This window comes from Hibiscus syriacus, unplaced genomic scaffold (genome assembly GCF_006381635.1).
Source record: "Hibiscus syriacus cultivar Baekdansim isolate YM2019G1 unplaced genomic scaffold, ASM638163v2 tig00006396_pilon, whole genome shotgun sequence".
NCBI lineage: Eukaryota > Viridiplantae > Streptophyta > Magnoliopsida > Malvales > Malvaceae > Hibiscus > Hibiscus syriacus.
This window is the reverse complement of record NW_024062095.1, coordinates 55,990-77,121: the sequence shown is the minus strand read 5'-3', so window position 1 is coordinate 77,121 and position 21,132 is coordinate 55,990. Positions and strand designations below refer to the sequence as shown.

At 37.0% G+C, this 21,132-nt stretch overlaps 1 long non-coding RNA gene and 1 pseudogene across 1 annotated transcript; both read left to right on the top strand.

Annotated features, from left to right (window-relative positions):
* The first annotated feature begins 3,827 nt into the window (after window positions 1–3,827).
* LOC120200666 lies at window positions 3,828–19,556 on the top strand (annotated as a pseudogene).
* Window positions 19,557–19,568: 12 nt separating this feature from the next.
* On the top strand, window positions 19,569–19,951 carry LOC120200663. The gene is made up of 2 exons (XR_005523591.1): window positions 19,569–19,610; window positions 19,775–19,951. It is a non-coding gene; the product is annotated as an uncharacterized LOC120200663 (long non-coding RNA).
* The last annotated feature ends 1,181 nt before the right edge of the window (window positions 19,952–21,132 follow it).

The window sequence follows — 21,132 nt, the reverse complement described above, 5'->3', positions numbered from 1 at the left end:
CTCGTTGCGACAGTCAGAATCGCGTTGCGATTTACATATTCGCATTGCGATAGTCGGAAAATCGCAACGCGAATTTGGAAAATCGAAATGCGATAGTCAGAATCGCGTTGCGAATCTGGAAACTGATTTGCGATACCGGAGATCGCGTTGCGAATTATCGATCACATTGCGATTTAGTTGGTTATTTTAACAAATCTAAAAAAGATTAGTTAAAATTATATATTATAAGGTATTTTTGGACACTGAAATTATTTTCTCTATATAATATTTATGTGCACATGTATACCGTTTAAACAGGCACCCACATGAAAATTCCTAGAGCAAGGGTGGTTTCCCAGTAATCAATTGTGGCTTACGTCAGTCATATTACTTGAATTCTCGAGAGAAGTGAGCGCATGGCAGACTCCGAAGCCACTAAGTTCGCAGCCAAAGTTGGTGTTGAGGAGTATATTCTCTGGTTTTAACTTGCCATGGCCCATGAACTAACCTTAGCCTAAGTGTACTCTTTTAAAGTGAGATTAAAATTTGAGAAAAAGAAAACAATTACTTCTACTGTGATTTGATTGCAAGTTTCGGGCAACAACTCGACCAATTGGTACAAATTCTTAGCCAAGTCCAATCGCTATGTGAAATATTTATTTTTAGAGTAAATTATACACATTACTATATGTAGATTTCAATTTGATCATTAATCTGTTAATTTTATAAATTAAATAATTTAATTATTTAAATGGTGTCAATAAAATTATCTGCTCTGGACATTTTATAGAGTAACTCATGTGGTAATTAACAATATTTGTATAATTATACATTTATGTCTCATTACTTACACATTCTATTAATTTGATAATAATTTTAAATTAATTTAATCTTTAATTAGATTACGACACATATCATCGATGACATGCCTTGAATATCACTTTACAACATGATAAGTAGAATTGGGTTACATCATGACAACGAATTTAGGCCTGTAAACGAACCGAACGCACACGAACGGAGGTATGTTCATGTTCGTTCATTTAATAAATAAACGAGCACGAAGATAAACGAACAATTTTTTTTGTTCATGTTCGTTCATTTAAATGATAAGCGAACATAAGCGAACGTAAACGAACACAAACGAATGAACATAATAAATGAACATAAAAGAACAACACAAACACAAAAAACAAACTTATTCGAACACAACAAATGAATGTAAAAAAAGTAAACAACAAGAATAACAACTTAAAATTCTTTAATATAACCTACAACTTTAGAGTTAATTTGTTCGAATACGACAAAAACATACATAAATCATAAATAAACTATATGAACATAATAAAGTCTTAAAGTTAATTTGTTCAACAAAACAATATTCTTAAAATCCAAACAACTTCAATAATCTTCGTAACATATTCAACTTGCCCTCTGTTCGAACATAAATGAATGAACATAAATGGACGAACATAAACGAACGAACATAAACGAACGTATAATCGAACGTTCACGAACGTAAATGAACGAACAAGCCATTTGTTCGTGTTCGTTCATTTAATTAAACGAACGCAAAAATCTTGTTCATGTTTGTTCATTTAATAAATAAAAGAACATAAACGAACTTCCCGCCACACGGTTCATGAACTGTTTGCTAAACGTTCAGTTCATTTACATGCCTAAACGAACTATTTAAATCAATCTCATTAATCGTATTGTATTTAATTTGTTAATCTTCATGTAACATCTTAGAATGAGATACATTCAAAATATTTGAAACATTATACTAGGAAAAAAAAGGAGAAATCTACTTTACTCTCATAGTCTCATTGTCCTTAATCTTTTATTCTCTTTTATTTTCGTATTCTCTTGATTTATTATTACAATAATCATATTCAACGATTATTTATCTTATACTAAAAAGGAGAAATCTATTTTTATATATTAATAATATTTAATTCCACGGCTACATTATTTAATTTCACCAAAATCAATTTTATTGCCCTTCCAAATACAATGGTGGTAAAATATGTAAACGCTGTTATAATATTATTTTAATATATTTTTTAGGTTATTTAGATATTTTTTCTGTCTATATATTTATTATATCACAAACATATTTTTTTAAGAGATGTACTCACGAAATAATATATCCATTTACAAATTCAATTGGAGTCTTATACTTTTTAGATGATTACAATCACATAATTAGATTTTTAAGAGTCCCATGTGATTAAGTAAAAATTAAACCTAAGATATAATAATTAGTTCTATTTAACTTGTTGATCGACGAGTAGTTATAATGATCATGCATAGCATCGTTAGCTAAGGACATTATAAATACTCTTTAATCACTATTGAGAAAGAACTCTCTATCCATGGCGGAACTCGATATTATTTGTTGGGGGTCATTTTAAAAAATGTATACATTAGTTAAAATTTTTTACAACCTTCAACTGAAACGAAATTAAAAGTTGTCCTCAACTCAAAAAAACAATAACCAATAGAAAAAAGGACAAAAATTTTGTATCTTAAAATCAAAAATAATAAAAGAGAATATATTTTCATTCATTTAAAAATAAAACAAAAATAAAAAATGAATGTTAACTCTTTTTAATAAATGATAACTAAAATTTAAAGTAGTATACATATTTATTTATAACTACATTTAATAACTTATTATATACACTTTTTAAGGACAAACTTAAGAATTTAATATACATTAATATATATAAAAAATATGTTGATCTAAAAGGATGAGACATCAGATCTCTTAAAAAGGTCAGGGTTCAAATTTTGGCATTTACGAATAGATCAAATTGAGTTGAGAGGATTGCTTTCACCTCTGAAGTACTTGATCCGAATTAATCGATAGATACCAATGATTACTCTCTATATACACACTAAAAAGATAACAAAAATTAAACTTTAGGTATGATTTTAAAAAAATGAAAAATTTAAATACTGAGATATATATATCAAAACTGATAATTTAAGTACTAAATGTGTAATTTACCCAAAAAAAACCAGGGGATCATAGTTTCGCCTCTGTCTCTATCTTACACAGCTTTTTAGATATACACTATTTTTCTTTTCTACTATATATTTTTCTTCATTCTCTTAAAGAGAATCACTGATTACTTGTAGTCCATGCATGGACTACAACTCTCTATTAAATTAATAGGAGTGAACAGTCAATATTCGACACAATCTATTTATTTTCATTAATAAAATTAAATAATATTAAACACTTGATATATTTTATCATACATTTTTATATATTATATTAATAATGATACAAATTTAATTAAACTTAATAATATATGTAAATATAATTATAATTGATTATATGAAAAAGAAAAGAAAAAGGAAACATTTGTCTATCGTTAATTCTACTATTATGTGGTGCATTTGGTTCATGCTATTTAAACCCAAAGTTTGAAAATATGCCAATGCCACGACCAGTTAAAATTCACTTACTCAACACTTTAAAACAATTAATTTACTATTATAGCCCCCCCTTCTATCTCCTCATCATCCCGGGGAAGGTAGATACGAATAACAAACGATTCGAGGACAAAATGGGATATCGAACACAAAAACAATTAAAAAAATATTGTTTTTTCTTCTTTCTAAAATTTAAATTTGAGTAGATCGCATAGCCCCCCGATTTCTCACTCTTTTTAATTGTTTGATAGCAAAGAAAGAAAACAGAAGGCCAATTGCCAAAAGCTAAAATAAAAATTCGTAATCACATCGACCATCGAAAGCTAAAAATAAATAAGAAGAAGAAATAGTCAAAGCCCCCCACACCCTTCCCTCCTTCGAATTCCTCTCTCTATTCCCTCTTTTTATTGTTTCCCTTTCCTTTCTCTCTCTAGATTTCACCACCTTTTCTGCTTTGAAACCCCTATTTTTTTAACCAGAGGTAGGCTTCATTTCTTTGCGTGCAATATAAATCTTCCTTGTACGCTTCTTGTTCCTCGTTTAATCTTTTGTCTCATTTACATTATTTTACGAATTTGCCATGAAAACCCTAGTTTCAACAATCTGCGAAAAGATAGATAGGGCCAATCTTTTTTCAGCTCGCATAAACCCTAGTTCTCGTATCGTGCTATTCGAGTTTGTGTTTCCCGTAGTCTTAGACTGAACATTTGGCTTCTAATTTTAGATTTTTAGCAAGTAAAGAACGTTTCTTGCGTTTAGTTCAATGTTGGGGGTCTGCTTGATGCAGTAGATTTGGTTCACTGCTGAATCAAAACTGGAAGATTTTAGTTATTTTTTGTATGATTTGATGGTAAACTGGATTGAGTCACCTGGGGAAGGAAGCATTTTGAATGTTAACACGTATTGGTTGTTCCTCTTGGTTTATTTAATAGATCAAAGCCTTTTGGTTGCTTAATGCTGTTGTTTTGCTATGCGGCTTTCGAGTTTGCCTTACTGGTCAGCATTTCAAGCTGCTGGAGTTGATTTATTTTACCTTAAGTTTAAAATTTAAATGATTATTGGAACATGCTAAGAGTTTTCAAGCTTTGATTGGAATTATGTTTGTGTGACTTAAAGATAATTCTTATATTGTCTAAACTAATGGTGTGAAATATGGTTGTGAATTTATTGGATCTGTTCTTCGTAGAACAAAGCTATCAAGTTTAAACATATGATGTTTAGGTTTTTGCGGCTAAATTGTTTTATTCACGTGAGTAAGATCTAGAAATTACTATTTCCTTAGTTATCAATTGTCATGGTCTGTGGTTCAACTTATGTACTACTTGTTAATTGGTCACTGAGTTACACTGTTAGGTCATTTTTTTAAGCATTCAACGGAAGAAATGTTCACAACTATATCACTCAGAATCTCTGAAATTTGAATTATACATCCCATTTTATTTCTTTTTTCCTTTTTGAGGGTCGGTGCTCTGGTGTTTTTTTATTTTTATAATTTCCCGATGTTGCTTCTTACCATTGGCACTCTGACTTAAGTTTGACCGAGGGTGTTATTTTTTTTTAAATTATTCATGCTTAGTTTCAAAAAACTGCTTTAGTGATTAAAATTGTGATTTCTTTCATCGATAGGTGCTTTGCTTTTCTTTGTCTCTCTCTATAAACACAAATGAAATTTCCTTCTAGATGTGATGCTCTTTCAATTTCATGGCAGGTCAGAGTGATGTGTGCGTCTCGTGTTTGAGGTGGCACACTCATTGAATCTAGTCTTTCTCAATTTTATTTTCAATGCCACTTTACTTACGCCTTCTATGGTGGTTCTGATTTCCATTTCCTTTTTTCTCTTGTTTACACGCTGCCATTTTACTTTGACATTTTTTTATTAGGATTTGATGCTGGAAGGAGTATGCCGCTGATAGTTGGGAGAAATGAAAAGATATCATGCTGCCGGCTGCACTAGTGCAGTTAATAACAGTATAGGAGGAGCTACAGCTAGGGATACTTCCCGGGCTGACTCATCTTCACTACCATCCAACATCTCATTGAATTCTAGGTATAAAAGTACCTTGTTGTTTTATGTTCTGTTCACAAATACTTGTTTTCTTGAATTGAATTCATTTTCTGATTCCAAAATTCGTGTCTGATTATATTTTTGGGATTTTTTCTTTGTATGAATTTAAGTACACATTTTTCCTCCCCATTTTCCTTATTTTATGTTTTAGTTTTGTAGGCGGCATTCTCAGTTAGCTCCCTACAAGTTGAAGTGTGACAAGGAATCTCTGAATTCCAGGTGATTTATGCAATGGAACTGAATTGTTGTGTTAATTGTATTTATGCAGATTGATTTTGTAATTCCTCAGAATAAGGTTATATGTTGCTTATAATTGCTTTGTAAATGTGTATTGCAAAACCGATACAGTTGATTGTCCCACTGATATGGTTCTTAAGTCATCTTTCTAGGTTTTATGTTACTTTTTATTGCTTTATATTATGGGTTGGAATCTGACTAAGTTTATGGTCCCATTGGTTTGATTCTTACACTATGCTTGGGTAAATAATTATAAAGGGAAAAAATAAAAGTTAAGGAAAGAAAGGAAGGTTAAGTAAAGGAGATGATACTTGTGTATTTTGTATGAATAGTTAAAGTTAATAAGGAAAATGAAAGGAACTCTCACAACCTTTGTTTGGTTAAACAACAGAATGGAAAGAAAATTGTTCATCATAATGGCTTTTTTCAATTATATTTTTTTTATAAAATCAATTATGTAGGAGATTAAAAAGATAGAAAAAGTATATAATATCTTAAAAGAATTTACTTTACTTTCCACATCTTTTCCCCCTAATTGGGATTAATAAAAATGAAGGGTTTCAAGGGGAAGTAAGGGATATTCAACTCCTTTCACTTTCCCCTGCTTAATAAAAAAAATTATCCAAACAAGAGAAAACTGCTTACTTTCATTTACTTTGTTTTAGCCCAATTCAAAGATAGGGTTAAAGTTCTCTTCTTAAGTTATTGGACATCTTGCGTACTACTAATTTGTATCTGTTTTCAGACTCGCCCCCCCTTTTTTTTTTTTTTGATAGGAATAGGAGGACTCCTTAGGAACCTCCCTCATAGTTTACATTTGATGTAAACTAATTGAGGGAGGAAAAGAGCACCTCAATATATTGATAAACCAGAATTACATAAGATACACAATACATGGATATAAGGAGACTATTGATGGACTGGAGGTATAGTTTTATGATTGATTAGCATTCACTACCTTTTATTTTTTTGCTGCAACAACTGTGTGGATTTTGTTATGCATGCAAGTGTTGTAAACTATGTTTACTTTACCAATCCATATGAATTGCGGTCACATATCTTTATATATGTACACTTTGAACTTAGTGCCGTGGTAAATGGGGTAAAGTGGCTAATTTTGGTTGCTTCGAAAATAATGGTTGGGTTTGGATCATTCAGTCTAGGAGGAATTTATGCGACTAGGAATTGAATCATTGGGTTGCTTTAATGTCTTTACTTGATAATATAGTTTTGTCCGATTCAGTGGTTGACTTTCTTGCATGGTCAGGGAAGGGTGATGGTTTGTTCTCGGCTAAGTCTTGTAGGCTGACTCTATCATGTAGATCTGGAGGTAATTTCGATTGGAACAAGTGGGTGTGGTCAGGTTTGGCTCCTCCTAGAGTCGAAACCTTTCTTTGGCAGATCTCTCATAAAAAACTGGCAGTTAGAGTGGAGTTGAAGAAAAGTTTGTTCCCTTGGAAGATGTTCTTTGCCCTTTATGTCATAAGCATGAAGAATCCATTCAACACCTTTTCATTAAATGCTCTGTTGCAGGGGAGCTGTGGAATAGATTCCCAAGGTTATGGGATATCTCTTCAGTTCTGCCTCAAGACCCCTCTTCCCTGCTTAGTTCTTGGTCTTACCTAAGGGCTTATTCTTCAATTTGGAAGTTTATCCCGGGAGTTGTTTTGTGGTCATTATGGAAGGCTAGGAATTCGGTGGTGTTTGAAAATTGGAAACTCGACAGTTCTTCTCTATTCTTCATTTCCATATTTAGGCTGGCTAAATGGTTTTTAGCTAAGTTCCCTCATGTTCTTATTCAGTTGGATTTACTTGTTGGTGATCCCTCACTTGCAGACAGGATTCCTAAACAATCGTTTAAGATAAAGAAGGTCCACTGTTGGCTTCCTCCTCCAGCTGATTTTTTTAAATTCAATGTGGATGGGGCGGTAAGAAGTGATGGGCTGCAGGGTGGAATCGGAGGAATTTTGAAAGATTCTAATTGCACTACTTTAGCCACTTTCTCTAACGGTGTTGGTCCAAGTCCTCCTCCTTTGGCTGAGTTGAAAGCAATTAAAAAAGGCATTGATTTTTTTCTTTCATCTTACTGGGCATTGAAGGGAAGACTGATCATAGAGATTGATTGCAAATCTGCAGTTAACTGGATTTTGGTGCCGTTTTCTTCCCCTACGTTTTTCAGTTCTTTGGTTGGGGAAATTGGGGCATTAGTTTCTGCTAGAGAGATTATTGTTAGACTGATTCCTAGGAGCTGTAATTGGGAGGCAAATAAATTAGCTAAGGAGGGGATTGGATGAATGTTTTAAGTTTTATTCATGTACTGTTTGGGTTTATTATTTTTGGTTGTTTAAAGTGTAAGGTGTACTCATATGTAATTATTGAATTATATATAAACTGAGGTACTCTTTTCCTCCTTCAGCTAGTTGCCTCTTCACAAGAGCCAACTAAGAGGGAGGTTTTTAATGAGGCATCCTACTTCTATAAAAAAAACTTAGTGCTGTGGTAACCATACTTACTGTTTTTGAGCCAGAGTAAAATGATTGTAATTGGGTCTCTGTAAACATGAAAAGCTTGGATAATGTTTTTTTTCTTTATTTGATATTCTTAATTGAAGTTCAAGTGTATATTCCATATTAATCTCTTTTACTTGATAGGAATTGGGTGAAACCATTTTTTTCTAGTGTGCAAAATTTTCTTATGGTTTGGGAGCTAATATCTCCTTGCACAGGATTCTCATTTTGTTGTTGCAGTCTTTGTCAAACATTACTTTCTTCTTCCTGATGATGGTGTTTGATTATTTTTAACATCCGTGCTTATCTGAGATTGAAATCCGATAGTATCTGTGTGAAGGCTGTTTTGACTTCATGCTTTAATAACAACTTAGCAATCTCTTAAAGCTGTATGAACTACGAATTTCAAATCTGAAAAGTTTTAAGATAATTCCAAGAAGTTAACTATTTCTTGTCAGCTTCTTTTATTACCATCCTATTTGTTGTTTAACATGGTACTGCTATCTTTTCAGGATTCGAAAGAGATTTCATTGACTCAGGTTCAGGTTCTGAAATGCAGAGATGTAAGTCACTTTATTGGGGATGCTGTGGTCATCAAGAAGACCTTTCTACGCATGCATAATTAATTTATCGACTCAGAAAGATTCTCCTATGTAATGTAATTGTCAGTTCTTTAACTTTTTAATACCCTCCTCTTATCTCCAGGCAATCAGAAAGTGTCTAAGGGCTATCAATGAATCACATGCTCAAAAGAGGAAGGTGATACATGTGTTCTTTTCAGATTTATCAACCTGTCTGCTTCTTTTTACTTGTTTCTTGTTTACGTACTTGTTTGTTTATTTTGTCCCCACCCCCTCTCTTTTGCATCCTTTCTAAAGACCTATATTTTGGTCTTACCAGGCTGGCCAGGTTTATGGTGTTCCTCTTTCTGGTTTACTGTTGAGTAAACCAGTGGTTTTCCCTGAACAAAGGCCATGCAATGAAGATTTCAAGAAAAAATGGATTGAGGTAAGTTCATGGTCCCCAAGTTGGTTGTACATAACTCTCTCGTTTTAATTTTTTTTTACTTCATTGAACTTGGTGAAAGTCTAACGCTTACTTTATGTATGAACTCAATGATTTGTTATGTTATGTTTTGTCAGGGCTTATCACTGCAACACAAACCTTTGTGTTCTTTGGCTGATCAAGTTCCTCAAGGGTATAAGAAGAGAAAACTAATAGAGGTTCTTATCAGGAATAATGTTCCATTGTTGAGAGCAACTTGGTTTATCAAAGTAACATATCTTAATCAGGTACAATAGTCTTAATTTATTCGTACCATCCTGTCATGCATTCTGTAATAGCCAACTGTTACTCATGATATTGGTAGGCAGCAGGTTAACGATCATCTTTTGCAGGTTCTTCCTGGTGCTGCAATTTCTTCTGGAGCACCTGATAAATCTCAATTATTGCGCACGGAGCTCTGGACAAAAGATGTTATGGATTACTTGCAGTATCTTTTGGACGATTTTTTTTTCACGAAATAATTCTCATTCTGCTCAACATGGTAGAGATCGATTGCCGCAAATGGTTTATACTGGGTCTTTGCACCATAGGAGTGATCTGGCACCAGCAATTACTAAAGGTGGTGAACCGACCCTTCACTTTAAGTGGTTGTATGTAGTGCGACTCTTGCAGTGGCATAATGCAGAAGGATTGGTTCATCCTTCACTTATCATTGATTGGGTTCTGAATCAACTGCAGGTATTGTATTTGTTGTATTCAATCCTCATTGCTTATAATTTTTCCACTGTGCTGGGAGGTTTGTTCATATGGAAAATAATTTATGAGCTTATGAGCATTTTCTGGTTTCTGATTATTTATTGGTGCTTTTCCAGGAAAAGGAATTGCTCGAGATTCTGCAGTTGCTATTGCCTATCATTTATGGAGTTCTGGAAACCATCATTTTATTTTTATGTCAGACATATGTTCGCAATCTTGTGGGTGTAGCTATTCGCTTCATCCGCGAGCCTTCTCCAGGTGGATCTGATTTGGTTGATAACTCCCGGAGAGCCTACACAATAACTGCATTGGTTGAGATGCTTTGCTATTTAATACAGGCTGCACCGGATACATTTGTTGCTTTGGATTGCTTTCCCTTACCAACTTGTCTGCTGTCACATTCATCGAGTGATGGTTTTTTATCCAAGTCCTCAGACGATGCTGAGAAAATAAAAAAATATTCGGCAGATGTATATGTTGTCAGAGGTAAAGGGCTTGACTCTCAATACAAATCCTTGTCATTTAATCATGTTGTTTCCACCATCCGGAAACGTGCCGATAATCTTGCTAAAGGCGCAAGTCCAGGATATCCTAGCCAAAGTGTAGCAAAAGCTGTGCAGACCCTGGATGAAGCCTTTTTGCAAGGAGATCTGATAGATGCTTATAAACAGACCTTCAATGATCTTTATGATGGAGCTGTTGGCGAAGGTTGGGTAGCAGCAGTCAGTCCATGCTTAAGATCATCTCTAAAATGGCTTCAGACTGTGAATTTGTCATTGATTTGCTCAGTTTTTTTCCTTTGTGAGTGGGCAACTTGTGATTACAGAGATTTCCGGACTTCTCCACCCTGTGACATGAAGTTCACTGGTAGGAAAGATTTTTCACAAAAATTTCTTGCAATTCAACTTTGAAGCTGAAGATGAAAGAGCTGCAGAAACAGCACAAGAAGGGAAGGGCATTAAGAAAGAATACCAGTCAGCAGAATAGCTATTCCATCAAGGGTTTGTTGGGAAATACACATGAAGCTAAAAGCAATGGAAAAGATGTGAATGGTAGAAGAAGTAACTCTTCTGATATATTTAACAGTCCAGGTCCTCTGCATGATATTATTGTGTGCTGGATTGATCAGCATGATGGACATAAAGGAGAAGGTAGCAAGCGTCTTCAGCTTTTTGTGTTGGAACTCATACGCTCTGGAATTTTTTATCCTCAGGCATATGCAAGGCAGCTGATAGTTCGTGGAATGATTGATACAAATGGACCTATGGCTGACCTGAACAGAAGGAAGAGACACCAACTAATCTTGAAGCAGCTACCAGGGCAGTTTATGGTTGATGCTTTGGAAGAAGCAAGAATTGCTGAGGGCTCAGAACTGCTTGAGGCTGTAAATATTTACACAAATGAGTGCCGTCTTGTTCTTCATGAACTACTTTTTGATTCGTATAACAGTACAAGCAATTCTCATGTACCAGCTAAAAAGCAAAACTACCATTCAACCTCAGGAAGTGATGTTGCTTCCCAAGTTTCATGTGATCAGAGGAAAACTGTTCAGGCCTCAAAAACTTCCAGGAGAGAAGTGAACCTTGAAGAACTGAAGGCTTCCATCTCAGTTTTGCTGCAATTTCCCAGTTCATCTTTTACTTCTGCAGATAGTGGAGTGGATGAGTCTCAAGGGAGTATCAAAAGATCTATCGAGTCAACATACAACAAGATGGATTTATTTGAAGGTGCTCCTGGGTGTGAAGGCTGTAAAAGGGTAAAAAGACATAAACTTAGCGAGGATAAGAGTTCATGTCTTCTAGTATCTTCACCAATTCCATCAGATGATGAAGATACTTGGTGGGTGAGAAAGGGGCCCAACATCTTGGAGTCTTCCAAAGTTGACCCTCTGCTTAAGTCAACAAAGCAAGTGTCTCGTGTTAGGCAAAAACCTGTCCGTAAAACTCAATCTCTTTCTCAGTTAGCTGCTGCTAGAATTGAAGATAGCCAGGGAGCATCGACAAGTCACGTATGTGATAACAAAATAACCTGTCCACATCATAGAACTGAGGTGGAAAATTTGAATCCAGATGATGGGGCCGGAACAACCCATCATGGAAATATTATTTCAGTTGCAAAGGGTTTAAAGAAGCTTCACTTTGTAGAGAAGAGGATTGTCACTTCTTGGTTGCTATCTGTAGTTAGGCAGCTTGTTGAAGAGTCTGAGAAATCTGTCGCCAAGGTTGGCCAGTATGGCCGGCCGTTTGTTGCAGATGATGAGAACAGTTCTTTAAGGTGGAAGCTTGGTGAGGATGAGCTATCGTCCATATTGTATCTACTGGATGTTTCTTGTGAGAGAAGTGACAATCTTCTTCTCTAAAAAGTGTAGTGAGAGAAGTTCCCGCTTCTCTCTAGGGCCCAGGTGTTTTTAAATTTAAAAGTGTTGTCTCATTCGTCTGTTGCCCGCTGGCCGCTGCCGCCGCCCGCCGTCTGCCGCCGCCGTCAGCCGTCCGCCGCCACACTCTGACCACCGTTTGACGCCGCTTTTTCCTAGGATGGTCGTCTGCTCACGGTGAATACAGATCCGGACTTGCATTTGCGAAATACGCTGTCTTTAGTCGCAGATCTACACTCGTCCTCTGTAGATTTTCGAACCCTCCAGCCGTCCGAGTTCGCCTCCGCCACTCAACCCAGCGCAGTGCCTAAACGTGACCTAATCCCGTCTTCTCTTGTGTCGAGCAGTGGTGTACAGCTGAGTATTCACCATGGAACCCCAACCCACGTCTCAACCCAGCCAACTTCGAGGGTTTGACTCAGCTGGTGCGGTGGCTGCTTCCTCCGTGAGGCCTCCTATTGTTCCTCCTTCATCGACTAGGAGTTCTCATCTCCCGCTTGAACCAGACTGCCGTGTTGCAGCTGGTGATTTCCCCCTGGAGTCTGCCAAGGAATTAGAAGCAAAAGTGAAGGCTCTTAAAGCATTAGTGGCAGAGTTGAATAAGCGGGTTAATGATTTAAAAATGAAGGAAAATGCAGTTCCACGAGGCAGTCTTCTCAAGAAATCTGGATCCGCTGGTGCAGCCTCTTCATCTTACTCCGGTAAGGACAATCGTAAAATTGAGAATGAAAAGGAGAGGACAAGGTTACGGAAACCGCAAAGAAGAGTTTTTACCAGACGCTTGTTGGCCGGATTGAGACAGTTTGGTAACTTCTCTATTCCACCGAATGCTGCTAAGAACGATGTTTTGGCAGCCTTGGCACGTGAGGCGGGTTGGATAGTTGAGTCCGACGGCACCACTTACAGACACTCTCCTTCAACCCAAAATCAACAAAATTCGGGATCATTTTCGGCGAGGTCGGGTGAAAGTCCACTATCATCCAGTCCTTTGAAGAAATGCTCACAAGAAGCGAAACATAGCAACGGAAAGCTGTCTTTTGTTCACGCAACACCAACGCTTCCAGTCGCTAATGTTGATCATGGTGGTGCCAAGGAGATCTATTCGAAAGGGTATTCCGATGCAAAATTTTCCGAAGTGGTGGGAAGAAGAAGAAATGGGTTTTATAATCGATCGAAAGAAGGCCAACCAGATTTTCGTACTGGGTCCAGAAAGGATTGTTACACGATTTTTATCGAAAACCTTCCAGAGAAGATCCATTGGAAGAAACTTGGATCCATATTTGGCTCACATGGTCAAGTTATTGATGCCTTCATTCCCAAAAAAAGAAACTCGAATGGGGTTCGTTTTGGGTTTATTCGCTTTGCTACAATTGAAGAAGCAAGGACATCGATTTCTAAGATGAATGGTTATCATATTTACGGCAACAAAATTAGAGTCTCTTTGGCTAAACATAAACCCCGACAGTCTTACTGGCGAAAGTCCTCGAAAGTTGTTCATAGTAAGTCGGGGCTGGAAGTTTTTCCGACGATTAAACACTGTGAAGTTGAGGGTGTTGTGGACGCAGATAAACTTCATGTGTTGTCTAACTGTCTTGTGGGGTGGTGCAAGAACTTTATCAAGATTGGTAATCTTGCTAACCAAATACAAGCCAAAGGACTAGCGGGTTTCACGCTTATGAGAGCTGCTGGAAACGTAGTTCTAATGGTTTTTGAAGATTCTAATTCGTTGAGATGCGTGAAGGATGAAAAGTTAGAAACTCTTGCAGAATGGTTTTCCAGAGTGGAAACTTGGTCTGAGAGCCTTGTGGTGGAGAGCCGGCGCGTTTGGCTAGTTTGCGAAGGTATTCCTTTTCACGCTTGGAATTGGGATACTTTCAAAAACATAGCTACTAAGTGGGGCAAGTTAATAGCAATCGATAACAGTTGTGAGTTCCCTTCGTCTTTTGATCGGGCTAAAATCCAAATACTCACAAATGCTCAAGTGAGAATTAATGAGTTGTTGGAGTTGAAGGTCGGGGATCATTTATTCAAAATCTTGGTGCATGAAGTTGATCCTTCCTTCAAACCTAATTCTTGGGTTCCTGAAGATTGCGATATTTCTTTAGAACTTGATCCTCCAATTGGGTTGTGATTGTTCGCCTGCTGTATTCAGAGGCGTTTTTAAGTTTTTGGTTGTAATTGTTGGTTTTTTTGTTATGTTATCTTACATCTTGAGGTGATTTAGGGGCTTTTTGGTTGACGATGTAAGATTTCTAGGTGATATGGGTTGTATTGGTGTTTATTCCCGCATGTGGGTTTGGTGTTACCTCATGTACTTAATAATTTATTTAATAAAATATGAGGCACTCTTTTCTCCCTTCCTTGTTCTTCAACATACTTCTAAGTATGTGGAAGAATACGAAGGGAGTTTTTAATGAGACCTCCAACTTCTATCAAAAAAAAAAAAGTTTCAGCTGTCAAGTTTCTCCTTTGGTTGCTGCCTAAAACTATTAGTAATCCCAGTCCTACCGTTCATGGTGGGAGGAACATTCTAGCAGTGCTCGGGAATGTGGAAAACCACACTTGTGAAGTGGGAGAGGCATATCTTTTATCATCTCTCCGAAGGTGAAATCATTCTCTTATTTTGATTAAAATTTTCATGCAAATCATACCTGGCTATCAAATTTGCGCTTCTCTGGGTTGTTTATTTGTTGGTGTCCATCAGGTTGCAGTATGGTTTGATGTGCTTACTGTTTCTTGATCTTTAACAGTAATTTTAGCCTCCTTTCCCTCTTTTCTCCCCATTTTTTAAAAGCAAAACTATTCTGAGTTTGTCTGTGAATGTGTATTAGAATCCATGAAACAGTTTAATGATGCATTTTTGGGTGTCTGGTTGGAACTGAATACTTATTTCTCTTCCCTGAAAGTAACTCAATATTGGACTATTGAGCCACTGCACTCATCATGGCTAAACATTGTCATTACTGTCTATGTTTCATGACCTGCATATTTTTGTCTTACATGCTTAATTAGGAATTTTGTTCAGGTATGAGAACATACTTATTGCCGCAGATCTTGTGCCTGAAGCTCTGTCTGCTACAATGCGTCATGCTTCAGCTTTTATGGCCACTAATAGAAGAATTACAGGTTCCGGAACCCTAGTTTTTTTCGTTATTTGTTGAAGAGGTATGGCAACATTGCCAGTGTAATTGAATGGGAGAAGAATTTCAAGGGAACTTGCGATAAAAGACTTTTGTCTGAACTTGAATCTGGACGAACAGAGGGAGAATTTGGATTTCCACTTGGAGTTTCGTCAGGGACTGAAGATCCTGATGATTATTGCTGTCAGAGGATAACTGTTGGGCGGTTATCTAGAGTGGGTATAAGCATGAAAGATATGGTTCAGCGTCATATTGATGATGTCTTGCGCTATATCTTAGGAAAAGAGAGAAAACATTTTGCAGCCAATGCACCGAGAAGCCCTGCCACTGAAAAAGGAGATGATGATTATCAAGTAGCTCAACAGATCATAATGGGACTAATGGACTGTTTTAGGCAGACTGGTGGTGCTTTCCAAGAAGGGGACCCAGGTTTGGTGTCATCTGCTGTTTCTGCCATTGTTAGCAATGTTGGGCCCACACTAGCAAATATACCTGATTTTACTGGCGGTAGCAATTATTCAAATTATCAGCAATTATTCAAATTATCAGCCACCTATGAATTCCTTGAATTTTGCTAAGCGCATAGTGCACATTCATTTAATATGTCTATGCCTGCTGAAGGAAGCACTTGGAGAGCGCAAAAGCCAAGCATTTGAGATAGCTCTTGCAACAGAAGCTTCTTCTGCTTTAGCAGGAGCATTTGCTCCTGCAAAGTCTTCTCGTGGTCAGTTTCAGTTAGCTCCTGATTCTCATGATTCTAATCCAAGCATATCTAGTGACAATTCCCCAGGTTCTGCCAAAGCAACTTTTGGGAGAACTACCAAAATGGCAGCTGCTATTTCTGCCCTTGTCATTGGAGCTATTATTCATGGAGTTATTAGCTTGGAGAGAACGGTAACTGTCTTAAGATTAAAGGAAGGTTTGGATGTTGTTCAATTTCTTAGGAGCACAAAAACCAGTTCTAATGGTAATGCTCGACATGTTGGGGCTTTTAAGGTGGACAACTCAGTTGAAGTATATGTGCACTGGTTTCGGCTATTTGTTGGGAACTGCAGAACTGTTTGTGATGGACTAGTTTTGGAACTCTTGGGTGAACAGTATGTTTTAGCTCTTTCAAGGATGCAGAGATTGCTCCCGATTAATTTGGTGTTTCCACCAGCTTATGCAATATTTGCATTTGTGATATGGAAGCGATTCAATTTGAATAGTAACGTTGCAAGTCGTGAAGATATACATCAATTGTATCAGTCTTTAACAATGGCCATTGGAGATGCCATAAAACACATACCTTTTCGATATTGTAGCTGGAGATACTACTGATGCTGAGTTTGCAGCCTTGCTAGAGTTGAATGGTTTGGACATGCATTTGAAATCCAAGGCCTTTGTCCCCCTTCGTGCAAGGCTCTTTCTAAATGCAATAATTGATTGTAAAATGCCTTCTGCATTTGCACAGGATGATGGGAATAGGGTTTCTGGACATTGTGAATCTAAAGCTCTGTGCGCAGAGACTGGATCTAAGCTTTTGGATAAACTTGTTCGTGCATTGGACACTCTGCAGCCTGCTAAATTTCATTGGCAGTGGGTTGAGTTAAGGCTTCTTTTAAATGAACAAGCGCTTATTGATAAGATGGAGAGCCATGACATGTCCTTGGTGAATGCTATTCGCTCTTCCTCACCTAATTCTGAAAGAGCCTCACCTTCTGAGAGTGAAAAAGTTTTCATTGAGATTATCCTTACTAGATTGTTGGTCAGACCTGATCCTGCTCCCCTTTTCTCAGAGGTGATTAATCTTTTTGGGAGATCATTGGAGGATTCAATGTTGATGCAGGCTAAATGGTTCCTAGGAGGCCCAGATGTTCTTTTGGGGCGGAAAACTGTCAGGCAATGACTCAGTAATATTGCTGAAACTAAAAACCTTTCTACAAAGAAACAGTTTTGGAAGCCTCACCTCTCTTGAGGAAGGTGAAGTCATTGAGGAGGGTATGGAGACAAAGAGGTGCCTAAAAGGGTCCACTCAAGTGGATGTTGAAGGTTCCAGTATCAGCCAGCAGCATGTAACGGAGAAGGCTTTTATTGAGTTGGTTCTTTCCTGCATAAACCAAAGCTCTGCTGACTCATATAATATATTTGCAAGTGATTTGATAAAGCAGTTTAACACAATTGAGCAACAGATAAACTCTGTTACTCGTGGTGTAAGCAAGCAGACTGGTGCTGCTGCTTCTGGAATCGAAGGCTCTAGTAATAAAATTAATAATCGCAAAGGTACAAGAGATGGTAGTCCTGGGTTGGCTAGACGAGCACTGGCACCTGTGGAGTCTGCACCTCCTTCTCCTGCAGCTTTGCAAGCTTCTCTGTCGTTGAGGTTGCAGTTTATTGTGAGACTGCTGCCTATAATATGTGCAGAAGGGTAAATAATATGAATTATTTCCCCTTTTGTTTCATTTTATTCCACTTTAAATAAACATGATCAGTTTCTATGCCTACTGCTTTGTGAGACTTTTTTTTGGTTTTCCAAGCATATTTTCTTGTTGCTATGTATTGTTTTCATGGGGTTCTGCCAGCTTGTTTGTTAATGTCTTGTGGTGGTTATCTAGTAGTCCGTGCATCTTTCTGCTGGAATGGAATAGATACTGGCTTGCTTATTTTCTTTACAAAATCCCCATGGTTACTTGTGTTAATCTTACCTCAACCTAGGCTTAAGCCTTGCTGATTTCATTTATTCTGTTGAAAGCGATCTCAGTAGTTAGCTTTAACTGTGTTATCTATCCATAATACCTACTCATTTTTAAATTACTTCATCATTGCATGCCTTAGCTTTTCAGGGTAAGAACTTTTTATTTCAGTGACTTGTCACTCTTTGAATGCTGAAATTGTTTTTTAATCTCTAATTCATAAAATTCTTAAACTGAAAAATCTATTAAAAGAGATCCTTTTGCATTGTTTATACTATTTTTGGGAATTCATTGACTTGGCCATCTTCTGGTAGCAATTTTTTTCATCCTTATTGATATTAATGGTTGTTGAGTAGTCCAGGTGCAACATTGTCATGAAATCTTTATTGTCTTATTACAAGTATTTGATAAACTAGTTACCAAGTTTTGTTCTATTTTCCAGGGAACCATCAGCACGAAACATGAGGTATATGCTTGCCTCTGTAATACTTCGACTGCGTGGATATGAGGATGGGGAACTGATGCCATCTGTTGTATCCTCAGAAATGCCTGGAGATGGTCTTTTTGACAGCTTATTGTTAGTTCTGCATGGGTTGTTAAGCAGTTGCAGACCAAGTTGGCTAAAGTTGAAGGATGCCAAGGATTTTTCTGGGTTTGACCGCGACTCAGTGGAGGGTTTGCAGGTCTGATCTTTTATCATTTTGCTGATTGAATCTATTGCTGCTCGCTTTGTTAAAAAATAATTATTATTATTTGGGCTTTTGAGAGTTCTGGAGGTAAAGAAAGTAATGTGCAGATATGTGGTTATGAGGTGTTTGTTAATGAGACGTGCATCCTCATAGACTTAAATTTACCGAATGTCTGTTGGTTTATTTTCAGTTGGTTTTGCCTCTCAAAAGTGTTACCATCTTTTCCTATGGATGCAGAACGAATTAGATTCTATGCAATTGCCTGAGATGATTAGATGGCGAATTCAAACGGCAATGCCAATATTATTTCCTTCTCTTCGCAGTACGATCTCCTGCCACTCACCTTTTGTTCCTATTGGTGCTCTTAGTTCGCTTCAACCCAGCATCTCTATTCCTGGATCTTCCACTGGAACTACGAATGCGCCTCAGAGACAGTTTGCATTGGCACGAAATGCAAATAACATGCCAGGAAAATCCAAGTCAATGCCATTACCGCAGGAGAATGATATGGAAATTGACCCATGGACATTTTTGGAAGATGGAGCAGGATCAGGTCCATCAAGTAGCACTGCGGCCATTGGCAGCAGTGACCATGCTAATCTTCGAGCCTTAAGTTGGCTAAAGGGTGCTGTAAGAGTAAGACGGATAGACCTGTCATATTGGCGCTGTGGATGATGACGGCTGATATTAGGTTATTTTAAAGTCGGCCTTTTAAGATTCGCAAGGCCCCTCACAAAAGGTAAATATAATGTGTTATTTGTTGTGCACATTGGTCTTTGCCTGTCCCATGTTTGATAGTGGAGGGGGGATTTTGTTTTTTCACATGTTGGAGTGGGTATGCTGGAATCCTTGTGAAAGAATGTCATGATGTGCTGATGTAAGCCATGTATTTCGGCATTGCAGATTTACCGTCATTGAATTCCCCATCTCGTCTGGGCCGTGTACCCAGAGGTGCGGTTCAGAGGCTTTGTTGTATATATAGAGATAATTGTTTCAGTTATACCAATTGATCAGGTATAATATCTCAAGTATTACATGTAGTTATTCCTTTGTTTATCAATCTTTTAATGCCTTGAAGTTAACCTCTCTCTCTTACACACACATGCGCACACTATCTTAGACACGGATGCAAAAACATCACCATCCCATCTACATGAATGCTTATGTTGTTGTCATGCATAACTTACTGCATTCTTAAATACGTTTGTACATGTACGTACGTGCTCTACTGTATAAATATCCATGATGGTTGGGGTTTTGTAGATGAACAGATACATATCATGGCGGGCAGATGAAATGGTTTATAGGCATATTTTTCTCCATTTCAAATTTTGATATTAGTTAGAGAGCTCGTTATGCTTTCGGGTTTCTTATTTCTCAACCCGGATAAGATCAAATTGAATGATTAGATTGAAGCTTTCAAAACGGGTTAAATTAATAAATGACTCCTTGTATTATACCTGAATTGTGGATCTAGTTTTTAAAATTTTGTGATTTATCTTGATTCATACAATCGGTATGGAATATGTGAAATTAAATTTTGCTATTAGTCTTTATATTATATGCGGAAGTTGTATATTTAGTTTTTGGCTTTATTTGTTTATTATTAGAGTTAGAGATTGAAATTTCAGAAGTTTGAGAAGTACAAGTGTTAAAATCTGTCAAATTAAATTAAAGTTTGGAAAAGTGCAGAAGTAGATGATTTTAATTGTTCTACCTACAAAGAACACATCTCCAATCCAAGCTACAATGTTGAAAGCTACACTTTCCAACACTTTTGAATAACTCTTATGGGTTGCTTGCCCCACATCCTTCAACACACAAATTTCATTACAGAAAGTTGCAAAAAGCTACAATGTTGAAAGCTACAAATTCCATTACAAAAAATTTATTAGGTTATTCATCATATTTGAAAGGAAGCTGGAATAACTTCTGTTCACCTATGACTTGATCGTGCCGAATCTTGCATGAGTCCAAGGACGTATTTCTGCTTAAAGGCAAACAGCAAGCTCTCTGCTCCTTCAGCCATTGCATGGTTTGTCACTTCCATCAACATCAGACATCATCTCTTTTACCATGCACCCATGATGATTTTGAATGCTTTATGCATGCTTTACGTCTCTGTGTATACGTCGAAGCTCCCACACAGTGCAAGTTTGATCGCCTTGTGTTTTGATACAATATTCAGACAATCAAGTATATGATCCGGGCTGGATTTTTGTTGCGTGCATGAACCGGTAAATTGGGTCTACGATACTATG